This window comes from Nycticebus coucang, chromosome 14, assembly GCF_027406575.1.
Source record: "Nycticebus coucang isolate mNycCou1 chromosome 14, mNycCou1.pri, whole genome shotgun sequence".
Classification (NCBI taxonomy): Eukaryota; Metazoa; Chordata; class Mammalia; order Primates; family Lorisidae; genus Nycticebus; species Nycticebus coucang.
The window spans coordinates 19719318-19733669 of NC_069793.1; the positions used below are offsets into that span (position 1 = coordinate 19719318).

A 14352-nucleotide genomic window follows, 5' to 3' on the forward strand; every position below is an offset into this window, starting at 1 on the left:
TTTCTCTTTATCTGTTCCATTTCTCCTCTCTAGAGATGGACTTCCTCAAGTTCTGTGTACACAGAGCATGCAGAAGGCTCTGGCCCACTGCAAAGTTCCTAAGGTTATGTTTTGTCCATTCTAGAGATCATCTGAGACTCCCGGATTTTTGGAAGAAGAATATAATGAGCCTGGTTTGAGCTGGATGTCCAGCACTTATCCAATCAACTTTTCCCAGGAGACCAGTGGTATCACTAGCACAGACATGGCTAGATCCGGGATCATCTCTCAGAGAAAGGGAGTTGTGAGTTAGGCAGATATCCCAACATAAAAATTACCAAATTGCTCTCTAAAAAGATTGTATCAATTTTTAGGTTCCATCGTTTTATTAAATGAGAAGTTATTTAATATGCTGGGTGGAATTCCCTTTTACCTTGAATTTCATGAAAAAAGCTGTAATGGGCATTCATTTGGCAAATATGTATTGGGCACCTCCAATGTACCGGGTACCTTTCTAGGTGCTGAGAGTGTATCAGTACCACAAGACTGAGTCCCTGCTCTTTTTGTAGTCATCTGTTTAAAGTTGGGTATCCTGCGAACTGAGCTTCAAAATACCCTTTCTAAGTCTCTCTCTTGCTTTTTTTTTTTTTTTTTTAAAGCAAGATCTGACCCTTTGTCATCTGGGTTGGAGTGCTTTGGCCCAGTCATAGTTCACTGCAGTCTTGAATTCCTGGCTTCAGGCAGTCTTCTCACCTCATCCTCCCAAAGTGCTGAGATTATAGGCATACTGCTTCTGGCCTAAGTCTTAATCAGATTTCACTTTATCAGTAGTATAATACAGTTAAATAAGGCTAGGTGTTGTGGCTCACGCTTGTAATCCTAGCACTCTGGGAGGCTGAGGCGGGTAGATTTCCTGAGCTCACAGGTTCGAGACCAGCTTAAGCAAGAGCGAGACACCCCTCCCCCCACCTCCCATCTCTAAAAATAGCTCAGTGTTGTGGCAGGTGCCTGTAGTCTCAGCTACTTGGCAGGCTGAGGCAAGAGAATCACTTAAGCCCAAGAGTTTGAGGTTGCTGTGAGCTATGATGCCATGCACTCTACCGAAGGCAACAAAATGAGACTGTATCTCACATACACACACACACACACACACACACACACACAAGAAAGAAATACAGTTAAGTAGTATAAAACAAAAAACACCCATACTGTTTCCATTGTTGGATATTTCCATTTTGTTTTCTAAGTAAATGATTAGAAGTTGTGAGGTTATATACTTGACATCTAAGAATATATTAACAGTTTAGCCTTCCTCCTTTCACCCCATGGTCAGGCAGCTGTAGAGTGTAAAGTGTTAAGGCTATGGCTCTCTAGTTTGTGTTTTCTGCAGGTTTAAGTGAAATCCTTCACATTTAACAGGACTTTCTTAGTGGTGAGATGTTAGGGGACTAGAGTTCTTTTCCAAGTTGGAAAATTAACTGTCAGAAAAACCTTTGCAAAGTAGGAAAACAGGTACGTTTTGAGTTTCCATCAAAAATAGATTAGACTTTTTTCCTGATAGTGCTTTGTACCTGTCAGTCAGGTTAGCAGTTAAGTTACCCACTGACAAACCTGAAAATCTGCTGTGCAAGACTCAAGTTTTAAAGGGAAATTCTCTTAAGCATCATATTTTTACACTTTCCTCTTCTGAGTCTGCTTTCCTGTAGAAATTTATGATGCATTTAAGCCAGGTTAGTGGATACTATCTTCTCAGAAGACCCCATCTCAGTTTGGTAGGTCTTCCTTCAAGTGAGCTAGGACAGTGTCTAGAGAGCCTACTTCCTATTTGCACTTGTGAAACCCCCTACTGCTATTGGAGTTAGGGTTTTAGTTGGTTTTATTTATTTTAGTGTGAGTCATATGAGGTCTGATAGTTAAGTTTGCAAAGTCAATCTAGAAAAAGTGTTACATACCTCATTGCTGAAGTATCACTATGGTCACCTTTAGAATACTCCCCTGGGCCATCTGGTAACCTAATGATATTCATCAATGAAGTATGTAGCACTTTTTCTAGGTCTGGTTTGTGAACTCAATTGTCAGACCATGTATAATGATAGTTTTGATGGCCATTCAGAAAAGGAGTTCCAAAATTGCTTTGAAGGGTGGACTGGGAACTGGTGTTGGTGCATAGCTTCCCAAGGGGAATACTTGAAGGTGACCGTGGTGATATTCAACAGTGAGGTATGTAGCACTTTTTCTAGGATGCGGTCACAAACTTAGTGTCTGACCTTGTATTACAGATGACATTTTTAAAAGAGATAACAAAGAGATTCCAGTTTTCTCTTTGTTTCTCTGTTCAGAAAACAAAACATGGAGAATAAAGAGTACATATTTTCCTATACAATTCAAGAAATTTCATTCTTTTCTGCAATTTCTAAATAAGCCTGAGTTTGTTGAGGACATTAAGCTGTAAAGCTCTCAGCATCCACTATATGTATGTATTGAATTAACATTCCTACGTATTTAAAATGATAGCTGAGAAAATAGTCACTGAAATAAGTTTTTGTGGGTGGCACCTGTGGCTCGAGGAGTAGGGCGCTGGCCCCATATACCAGGGGTTGTGGGTTCAAATCCAGCCCCAGCCAAAAACTGAAATAAGTTTTTGTGTTCTGTGGTTTAAATGAGGAATCCTGGTTGAGAAAGGCTGATAGGAAACCCTCTCCTATAAAACTCACAACCAAAGATCATACCTGAATGGGTGTGCATTGATATAGTAATGCTTATGTAGTCTAAGATGGAAGATAAAAAGGTCTTTTTTTTTTTTTATGGTTTTTTTCTTTGAGACAGAGTCTCTCTATGTTGCCCTTGGTAGAGTGCCGTGGTGTCATAGCTTACAGCAACCTCCAACTTTTGGGCTTTAGCGATTCTCTTGCCTCAGCCTCCTAAGTAGCTAGTACTACAGGCCCTCACCGCAATGCCTAGCTATTTTATTGTTGGAGTTGTCATTGTTGTTTGGTAGGCCCTGGCTGGGTTTGAACCCACCAGCTCCAGTGTATGTGGCTGGCACTCTAGCGGTCAAGCTATAGGCGCCGAACCAGATGAAAAGGTCTTAATCAGTAAAAGTCCACTGGACATGATTTGGTAAAAAGAGTTACTCTGTTTGTTTCCTTTGCTAAAGCACAAAAATAACTTGGAAAGAAGTCCTCAGTTATTTTTATATAAACCAAAACCATGCCAGTAATATTATTTATTTTTTTGTGCTAACATTTTGATGTTTCATCACTTACTATAACTATTTTGATTATTTTTTACTATATTAAAGCAAATAAATTCAGTTATCTTCATAAGCTGTGGCACTTAATTAGTGTTTTTATTTTTATTTATTTATTTATTTTTTGAGACAGTCTCACTCTGTCCCCCTGGGTAGAGTGCTGTGGCGTCATCATAGCTCACAGCAACCTCAGTCTCTAGGGCTCAGGCCATCATCCTCTCACCTCAGCCTCCGCAGTAGCTGGGACTACAGGCGCCCGCCACAACGCCTGTCTACTTGATTAGTTTTTAAAACAGGTAAGTAAAAAAGCATGTCAGCCTATTACTTGTGCTTGTAAATAATGTAACTGTTCTATGGAACTGAGCCCTGGGAAGGTGAACAGCACTTGGATTGTTGACTGAAAGTGTCAGGATTCTCACGAAGTACAGAGGTTCTATAGTTAATGTTAAAATTTCCCTCTATAAATGTCTTTTAAACAGGATCATCTGTGAAATAAATTTGCATTATATTTCTGCAACTAAATAACTGATTCATTGATTGGGAGAGCCATTATTGGTTAAGTAAATGTATAGGTGAAAATGTTTCCTAGGCAATAGAGATGACATGTCCATCTTGAACAAATTCATATTCCTAGAATTAACAGAAGCTGCTAAATTTCTCCACTCTGTTTCTTAAAAAAGATGTTTACAAGGAATTGGCTTTTTTTTTTTTTTTAAAGGCAGGGTCTTGCTCTGATGATCAGACTGGAGAGTAGTGGTATTATTATAGCTCACTGCAGCCTTGAACTCCTGTGTTCAAGCATTCCTCCCAGCTCAGTCTCCTGAGTAGGACTACAGATGTGCACTACCATGCCCGACTAATTTTTTTAAAAAATGTTATAGATGGGGTGGGCAGAGGAGTCCTTGAACTCCTGGCATTAAGCAGTCCTCCCACCTTGGCTTACCAAAGTGCTAGGATTATAGGAGTAAATTTCTGTACTCAGCATATTTTTAAAAAATAGTTCACATGGAAAACTTGTGTCATTGAGAAGATATTGCATGAGCTATAAAGAAGGAAGAATATTTTAAATTTCAAGACTTTAAATAAAAGGTATATCGCAGAGCCTCCTGGTGGCAGCAGTTCTTTTTCACTAGTGTCCTTATTTGAGACACCTGCCAAATGGGAGCTGATTCTGAATTAGCAAAACAAAGCTATTCTATTTGTTCCATATCCTTTTAAGGCTGTCAACTGCAAAAATTATACAAAAAAACTTTGTACTACAAATATAAAAATAACATGTAGAACATTTAATAATTCTGATTTTAGGTTCACATTCTATTATATTTTCAATGGATACCCTAGTATTTAGCTTATGAATGCCTTATAGGTGAATTAGGGAATCCAGATGTAAATTGTTGGGGTATTTGTTCTAAGAGTTTTCATGACTCCTCCTGCCTCCTATGCCTGACAGATGATGTAGTATATAGATCTTGTGGTAATTTTATTGGATCTCAATTCAGATGACTTACCAATGAAGGGGTGGGTTGACTGATACGGGGAATTGGAAAGGTCAGTGGATAAAAACTTGTGACTGGTATTTGTATAACAGTAAAAGCTCTGTAGAGAGCAAAGTCTCAATTGACTGAAGTGACTTACCTGTCACTCCTCAGTTTGAATGCCTTTGCCAGTAAGTTGCTGTCTAAGTACTCATACAGTTCTTCCATCAGTTGTAGAATGGTTACCATGAGTGCGTTGTATGGAATACTAGTCAGCTATTAAAAAAAGAATGAAATCATATGTTTTGTAGCAGCATGAATGGAACTAGAGACCATTATCTTAAGTGAAACAGCTCAGACACAGAAAGACATACAGCACATGTTCTCACTTACAAGGGGGAGCTAAATAATGTGTGCCAAGTGGAAACAGGGTAGAATGATAGTCAGTGAAGACTCAGTCTCAGAGGGGCCTCGGGGGTTGGGAGGGAATGATGGGAGGTTGCTTGGTGCATACAAGGTGTGCTGGTGTGATTATGGATGCACTGTAGGCGCTGACACAATATAGTATAATACATCATTGTAGCAAAATTGCACTTGTACCCCATGAGTATATACAAATACAAGTAAAAAGGAAGGAGACATTAATAAATAAATAAAAATGGAGTTAGTCCTCTTAAAAACAAGTGAGTTGTGTTTCTTTTTTTTTTTTTGAGTTGTGTTTCTTTCCAAACGTGCTTATGCTGTTTGTTTGTTCTTGGTATTGTAATCATGTAATTTAATCGTTACTAAACCAGTGACTTATAAAAAACCAAGTTGTTCCCATGAAAACCAAGTTTAATGCTTTAGGACGAGTTGCTAAAATATTACTAAAAAATTGCCACTTAGTTACACTTAGGTAAGGCAGTTGAAACAGAATGGGATAAATTATTAATGTCCAGAAGTTTCTACATTCCGATTTCTTCAGAGTGCCTCAGATTCTCACCCTAATTTAAAAGCCAGAAATGGAAATGATAGAGGATGCATTATAGCTCTAGAAAGACAGACATTTTGGCACTCTAAGCTATAGATTTGTATAAACAGAAGGACTGGCCCTACATCTCAGTGGGTAGGGCGCTGGCCCCATATACCAAGGGTAGCGGGTTCAAACCTGGCCCTGACCAAACCGCACCAAAAAAAACAGCCGGGCATTGTGGCAGGTACCTGTAGTCCCAGCTACTCGGGAGGCTGAGGCAAGAGAATTGCCTAAGCCCTGGAGTTGGAGGTTGCTGTGAGCTGAGATGCCACGGCACTCTACCGAGGGCGACAAAATCAGACTGTGTCTCTACAAAAAAAAAAAATAATAATACAATAAAAGATTAACAAATAAAGGTTCATTTAAATTAAAATAGATGCTTCGGTACATGTATCAAATTTTTATGACTTCCTGATTTATATTACTTTATTTTCTTAACTGGTCAACTACTAGTCCTGATCATTATTGGTTAAGGGAGCTTCTGCTGCATTGGTTCAAGAAACTAAAACTAAGGCATATTCTTTCAGCATTTAATTAATTGATTTACAAACATTTAGGAATGCCTATTATATACCTGTAATATTGCCACTCAGCCTCAGTGATGAACAAGGCTTATAGGGCTTCTCTTTTTAAGGAGCTTACCTTCTAATGACATATTAGTAAAGTCTAGTGACTTGAATAGTAATTACTTTCTCAACAGTTGGAGAATAGTTATCAAAATAAAATACAGTTTTTGTATTGAAGGTCAAGGCCACATCTACTGGTAGACTACTGATTCTCAGTCTTAGCTATGGACTAAACTAGACCTGGACTAAACTAAAAAGCTTAGAAAAATGCTGCATCCATGGCTGTGTCTCATACCAATTGAATCATCATCTCTGGAAATGGGGCCCATGTATACAAAAGATGTGTAGGAACAGACAAGTTGATTTTGATTAAAGTTGTCTGATAGTTCCCAAACTAAATCTGATACCCTCAAGCCAATTTGATATAACATTTTTATTCCTGAATTATTTGGGGACAAGTATTTGTATGGTGTGTGTTTGTCAGAGTTAACAATGTGTTTGAATGTTAGTAGAGAACAAACTTTATGTAATATAATTTTCAAGGATTACTCTTAACTAATACTGTGACTTTTTTAGCTTTTCCTTTTAGAAAGATACTTTTCTTTTCTTGTCTTTCTTTCTTCTTTTTTTTTTGTAAGACAGTGTCTCACTCTGTCACTCTGGGTGGAATGCCATGGCAGCGTCATAGCTCATAGCAACCTTAAACTCTTGGACTCAAGCAATCCTCTTGCTTCAGCCTCCTGAGTAGCTGAGACCACAGCACCCGCCACTATGCCTGGTTAGTTTTTCCTACTTTTAGCAGAGATGAGGGTCTCTTGCTCTGGCTGGTCTTGAACTCCTGCGCTCCAAGCAATCAACCTACCTTGGCCTCCCAGAGTACTAGGATTATAGGCATGAGCCACCACGCCCAGCCTAAAAATTTTTTTTTCAAGAAAGAGAGAGGTTGATTGAAATTCTTTGTGGACTCTGTAGACATATGCATCTTTTACCCGTGTATTTCCGTTTTCAGAAACATTTCCATGGTCAGAAACCTAAAAAAAAAGCACATGTTTTATTTGTTCTAAAATATTAACATTCAGGTTTTCTGTCTCCACTGCAACCATGGCACCCATGAAAAAGCCTGTGGCAAAGGGAGGCAAAAAAAGAAGCAGAGGTTTTGAAGTTCATCCTTGACTGCACCTACCCTCTAAAAGATGGAATCGTGGATGCTGCCAATTTTGAGCAGTTTCCCCAAGAGGGAGTCAAAATGAATGGAAAACCTGGGAATCTCAATGGAGGAGTTGTAACCATCAAAAGGAACAAGTTCACTGTAACTTCTGAGTTGGCTTTTTTCCAAAAGGTATTTGAAATACGTCACTAAAAATTTTTTGAAGAAGAATAACCAATGTGATTGGTTGCATGTAGCTGCTAACAGTGTGGAGAGTTACGAATTCCATTATGTCCAAATTAACCAGAATGAAAAAGAGAAAGACAAGGATCAAAACTCATTTATCTGGAATATTTTGGATGAGTTATTGAATAAGAACTTGGGAACAAAAAAAGTAATGTTCAGATTATATGAAACACTAGTTAAGCTTAGAAAATACTGAGCTGTGGAGTTTTTTTTTTGCCAGTCATAGCATATATGTAATATTACATATAATGAACAAAGAGTAATTGATGTCAGAGGTATTAACAACATCTTAAAATCTCTCTTTTTTTTTAAATTTTTTAATTAAAAAAAAATTCCCCCCCCACCATACACTGGTTTTATATACCATTTGACAGATTTTCATCACACTGGATAACATAGCCTTCCTGGCATTTTCTTAGTTACGGTGTTAAGACATTTATATTCTACATTTTGTAAGTTTCACATGTACCCTTATAAGGTGCACGGTAGGTGTGGTCCCACCAATTACCCTCCCTCCATTAAAATCTCTTAAGGATGATTTCATTTATACTTAATCTTTAGGCCTTGAAACTTTGAAGGTTAAAAATGTAGCACATTCATTATTTTTCTTCATATTTCTTATAAAATATAGTTTTGCTTTCTTGCTAATTCGTTTATATAGTTCCTTTTTACTTTTTATTTTATTTTTTTAGAGACAGGATCTCACACTAACACCCAGTCTGGAGTGCAGGGGCACGGTCACACGTCACTGTAGCCTCCAACTCTTGGGCTCTTGGGCTTAGTTGATCCTCTTGCCTCAGGCTCCTGAGTAGCTAGGACTAGAGGTATATTTACATACTTCTGTCACTCAAAAGAGGACTAGAAGTTACTACCTTTTGAGGGGGGAGTATTTGTTTCTCTGATGATCCTTTTATATGGATATTTTGTAGATCAGACATGTTACAGAAAGTTATTTTTGTTTTTGAAAAACCACAGTGTTGGGCGGCACCTGTGGCTCAGTGAGTAGAGCGCCGGCCCCATATGCCGAGGGTGGTGGGTTCAAACCCAGCCCCGGCCAAACTGCAACAAAAAAATAGCTGGGCGTTGTGGCGGGCGCCTGTAGTCCCAGCTGCTCGGAAGGCTGAGGCAAGAGAATCGCATAAGCCCAAGAGTTAGAGGTTGCTGTGAGCCGTGTGACGCCACGACACTCTACCGAGGGCGATACAGTGAGACTCTGTCTCTACAAAAAAAAGAAAAAAGAAAAACCACAGTGTTCACTTTATTCTTAAATTCGTACTTTACAAATCCACAAGGGAAAAAGTCTTTGAGGAAAGAGAGGTATGGGGAGTGGGGGTGTGAGGGAATGAGGGCTGGTGAAGAGGGGGAGGAAAAAGACCCAGAAACAAAGACCCCTCCCCTCATTTGGAGGACCAAGCATAGGCTGGTCCCCAGGCCAGCGTAGCAGGGTTTCTTGTGTCCTAGCTTTACAGAGCTGGGCCAATAGACCTCAGGGAAAGGGCCACAGTTCTCTAGAGACTGTCACCATTTGACAAGCTGCTATAGCCCAAAGCTTCTGGTGCCCAAAGAAGGAAGCAGGCCTCCCACTACACTCTTATAGGCCAGGGAATGCAAGGTCGAGGGTTACCCATCCAGCAGCTTCAGGATGCTTCATGCTCCTTCAGAGTGTTCCAGACCTGGTCCTTTTCCTTGGTGGGAGTCCACTTCTGCCAGGCAGCTATGAAATTTTTTTTCTTTTTTTGAGACAAAGTCTCACTTTGTCACCCTTGGTGACACCCTTGGACTTGGTATAGTCCCATGGAGTCATAGCTCACAACAACCTCCAACTCTTGGGCTTGGTGATTCTCTTGTATCAGCCTCCCAAGTATCTGGGACTACAGGTGCCTGCCACAACACCTGGTTATTTTTAGAGATGGGGTCTCGCTCTTGCTCGGGGTGGTCTCAAACCTGTGAGCTCAGGGCAGTCCATCTGCCTCGGCTTCCCAGAGTGCTAGGATTACAGCCATGAGCCACCGTGCCCAGCCTTTGAGCAGCCATGATCTTGTGAAAGGTGTCCGTGACCTCACTGACCCCTACGTAGAGCCACTGCCTCAGCTCCTGCTGGCTCAGCTCCTCCTTTGCCAGCCTCATCAGGTCCTGTTTCTTGGTGCAGTTGTGGGCACTAATTGTCATCAGCTTGGCCTCCTGTTTGCACTGCTCAGCGAGGACCTCATCATCTGAGTCTTCCACTCAGTGGTCCCCAGACTCCAAAAGACCCTGGGCAATAGCTCCTTCTTGATGCATCTCTCCAGGGACTTGGTATGCGGCACACTGAACAGCTATTCTGATTGCAAGAAGAGGTGCTTGACCCCTTGAGCCAGTTCTTTCCCAGACATTTCAGGGATAGGAGAATCCTCTGTAGGAGAAGTAATAACTTTCCTCCACGAGGGCCTGCAAGAGGTGATGTGTCAGGTACCATCTTCCAGCTGTTCATGCTGGGCCTCAGACTTCTTTGGCAGGGCATCCACATCTTTAGTATCTGGTTCAGTCATCAGCCCTGTGAGTTCTTTCTTCTTATTAGCAATAGCCACGGCCTGAGCCCCCTCCTGCTTCTCTAGCAGGTCCTCCTGGGCCCAGTGCTGGGAGTAGTGCTTCCCCAGCAGTGGGATCTTACAGTGTACAGCCTCATCAGTGTTCAGCCTCTTATGGTGTTTAGCCTCTTACAGTGTTTCAGCAGCTTCTCTAGTGTGCATACCTCTTTGCTAATGATGTCAACACAGTAGGGCTCCACCAAAGCCCAGAACCTGTAAGGGGGCATCATTCTTAGGGATCCAAGGCATGTCAGTGGAATCACCAGTGAATGCACATTCCTGAATCTTGGGCTAAAGGTTTTTAGATTTGGGCCACCTCAGGCCAGAGCCTGCCTATGTCCTACCTTCCCTTCTAGTTTCTGCTTCTTGGGCTTCCCATGTTTGCGGGGAGCTCCAAGTTCATGTTCTTGACCCAGCTTCAGGAATCATCGGTCACTCTTCTCATCTTGTCAGTCATTGAGGATCTGGGTTTCAGCCTCAAGCACATACATGGCAGAGAAAGGTCTCATGCTCCAGCTGTAGGGTGTCCAGCTCCTCAGTGCTGATGCCATTATCCTCAGAGCAGGCCAGCACTGCCGTGTAGTGGGGACAGACCTTCAGGTGGTCCACAGACTTGAAGTCATGGCCCAGCATAACAGGACTCTGTGGAGCTCCTTGGAATGTTCTGAGGACTAAGAGATGATGCCCATCAAGAGCCCAGGTCAGTCCCTAGCACAGAAAGAAGACTGCTTAATGGCTGGTCACCCCAATGTCCCACTTGCAGAGTCCCCATCCTCTAGGAATACCCTAATGTGGCCCCATGCTCTATGCACTCTACCTTCTACAGCCTGGGGCTATAGAGGGGGCAGGGAGTTCAGTTACAGAAAGTTTTGATTCTGGTATCCATGAGATGTGATCTAATGTTCTGTGAAACCAAGCATTTATCAGGACACAAGATCAAATTCTAAAATACACATTATATTTAATTATAAATTTTGAATTAAAAATATAATCTTAATAATTGAATTCTGCCCTTAGATTAATAGTGCTTTAACAGAGGGCACATTAGTGGAGGCATTTAGATTTTCACCATGTATAAAGGTAGCTTCTTCTCATCCCTGAAATGTCTTCATCTGAGGATTATTCCTTTACCTTGTCTCCTAGCACTTGTGTACATGCATGGACACTCAGACACACCCCTTGAAGATGGAACTGTTAATTTCCCCTTTCTGTGATCCCTTTCCTTATCCATCATGGTAAGCATGGTAAGGCGGCTTGGTCATAGATGTCCGGAAGTTGGAAAAGCCTTGTTAACTGAAGGTAAAGAGAAAATACTTAAATGACTCACTAGGAGATTAACTGCTTTAGTAAAGATTTCAGAGGCTCCACGAATGCAAATGATGAGAAAACTAGTAGAAATAAAATGTTAACTTATTATTGCTAGCAAGTAGGAGCAGTTTAACCCCATGAGTATCTTACTTTTCTATCCCTACCTTTTGTTTTAGTTAAAATATCAGTACCGCCTGTGTAGTACTTAGCAGTTTTCAGTTCTGTGAAGTACACAAACTTTTTCTTTTCATCAAGAGTTCAGAAGACTGATAGGCAGTGAGGTCGAATGACTGATCCAAAGCTGTTTGGCTGGCATATGAGTGAAGACTTTTCTGGCTTCCAGTGAAATAAACTCAAAAGTTGTTGAAGCAAAAAGAATTTATTGGCTTATACACATATAACTAATAAGTTGAGGGATGTAGGCACTTTCAGGCATGGATGGATTTAGGGGCTTAAAATATGTTTTAGGACAACATCTCCATCGTTTGGCTTCATTTACATGTCGGCTATCCTGTACTGGCAGAGGTTGCCTCTGGAAGCTTTAAGTTTGCAACCTACTCCAGTGAACAAAGATTTTTTTCATGAATGTACTGGCAAAAGGCCTGGGCATGATTTTCAAGTCCATTCTCAAGCCAGTCTCCCTCTTTGTGGCCAGAGAACTGGAGTCCCTTCATTGTTTAGTACTGGATCACATGCCACCCAGGTTTGAGATCACCTCGACTTTGACTATTGACTATTCCATTGACCATTATTATAGGAGCAACCTTTGGGAGGCTACCTTAAGTTTGGAATTCCACTAATAGTTTGAAATACATAAGGAGAAAGGAAGCTTGATAGAAAAGCTATTGTTGGATTGTTTAAATGTTTCAACACTGCAAGAGGCTCCTAATTTCTGGACAAAAGGATCTTTCTCCCAGTTCATCCTCTCTCCTCCTATATGCTTCCTCACGCCCCCTATCAACTCCCTGTTTCTTAAGTTCATTCTTTCATCTGATTGCTTCTCTTGTTCCTAAATCTTACCCTTGTAGGAGCAGAGACTAAACAGTTTCCTCACTCTCTTGAGTTGAGGCATGACCTTTCCCTTCCTTGCAAGTAAAATACTACAGAATGGAATTGCACATTTACATGCATAAGAACAGCTGGTGAACAAGAATTCAGTTTTCCTTGTGTGGACAGGAAGCTTTGTACCTCTAAAGATCAAAGTCAGCATACTCCGTCCCAGATTTCCTTGTGTGGCTTCAGCTTAACTCCGGAGGCTTGAGAAGCAGCCGAGACACTGGAGATGGAGGCTTATGGGCTTCCTGTAAACTCTTTTGTGCCCAAGGTGGCTATGAGAATGGAGGCAGGAGGTAAAGTTAAATGCTCTGGTTTTCATTCCAGCTGTCAACAGAATAAAAATGACCTAACTGTATTTTAGGCCCCCAGGCTGCACTGAAATGACATGCCACCTGCTGACCTAATTCATTTCATTTCTGGTAGTAGGATAGCCAAAGCAATTTGCTCAATTTGCAATTGACTATTTACTCTTTAAAGCAGCAATGATTAGATCTAGTGTAAGAAATCACATACTTTATTTATCAAGAATTAAAAACTTTAAAGGTGGAAAGTTACCCTTTTTGGAAGAGATCATTTAAATACGGTGTATTTCACCTTGGAGACTAACTATGCTTTTAGAAAGCTACTTTGTGCTGCTGTTCCCAGGAAGGAGTACAATCTGCTGATGAAATTTTAGATAACAGAAGTGTTTCTCTGCAGCAGCTGAATGGAGCAGAGAACTGGAAGAGTGCTATATTTATCTTTAGGTAAATTTTTGCAATTTACTAGAAAAAAATCTGTATGGCATGCAAGCAGATTATCTCATGTTAACCTAGCAGCTGCTTCTCTGGCAAATAGAAGAGAGAATGTATGTAGCTGTAGTCCTGCACATAAACTCAGGTACTGGACATAATTCCTTTGTCACAAACTGTGTCAGGAGCTACATGTGCTGATAAGTTCCTGTTTCTTCAGTTTTAATTTAGGAAAATCTTATTAATGCTATTTTTTTCTCTTCTCCATCAAAATGAAATAATTAAAACTTATAAATTATAGTTTTAAGAGCTTAGACTCTAGACTTGAACATTGTGTTTAACTCTAGTTGTATATAGTATTGCAATTGGTGAATTAGAATTTTGTAGAAATACCGACTTCCATTCCCCTCCCAGATGTCCTTATATCATTAAGTAACATGCTGGCAGAATTAAAGTGTCTGCTTCCAGGTCAGCCCTCTTTTATTTCTTGTTGCTTTCTGTGATTCGGCAGCTATGGAATTTGCTTCCCTGCATGGACCTCTCAGAAGCCAGCTCTCCTGCTCTCCCCAGCATGCTCACAGTCAGCAGAACAGGGAAATCACACTGATCAGCACACCACTCAGCTGATCAAAGTAAGCCAGACACTTTTCTTCAACAAGACCCAGCGGTATTAGTCACTACGCCTTCTCCTGCCGTGAGCAAGGCCACTGGAATGCTGCTGGCAACGTTAGTGTGTGTGTAAAAAGCTGCTTATGTTCCTTTTGCCTTGGCTTTGGCTGAGGCCAAGGCAAGGGGTGGGGGAGAAAAGAAGGAAAATGTCCCAGTAGCCAGTATCTTCTTCTTGCTAAAACTTGGCGCCGCGAAGCATTTCATTCAGAGGCAATCCCTAGTGGCAATCCCCAACTCTGCTGGGGAAAGACTTGCTAATTTTCTTTTAATTGCATAAGAACAGAGCCCTACAGCAAATTGAACATGTGGTGACTACATGAAATATATGACAGAATATAGTCTTTCT

At 40.9% G+C, this 14352-nt stretch overlaps 1 protein-coding gene and 2 pseudogenes across 23 annotated transcripts in view; 2 read left to right on the top strand and 1 right to left on the bottom strand.

Annotated features, from left to right (window-relative positions):
* PHF21A (PHD finger protein 21A) overlaps window positions 1-14352 on the top strand; it is a 199898-nt gene that overhangs the window by 68224 nt on the left and 117322 nt on the right. The window lies entirely within an intron of this gene.
* On the top strand, window positions 7384-7871 carry LOC128565235 (60S ribosomal protein L22-like; annotated as a pseudogene).
* Window positions 9296-10875, bottom strand: LOC128565236 (transcriptional adapter 3-like; annotated as a pseudogene).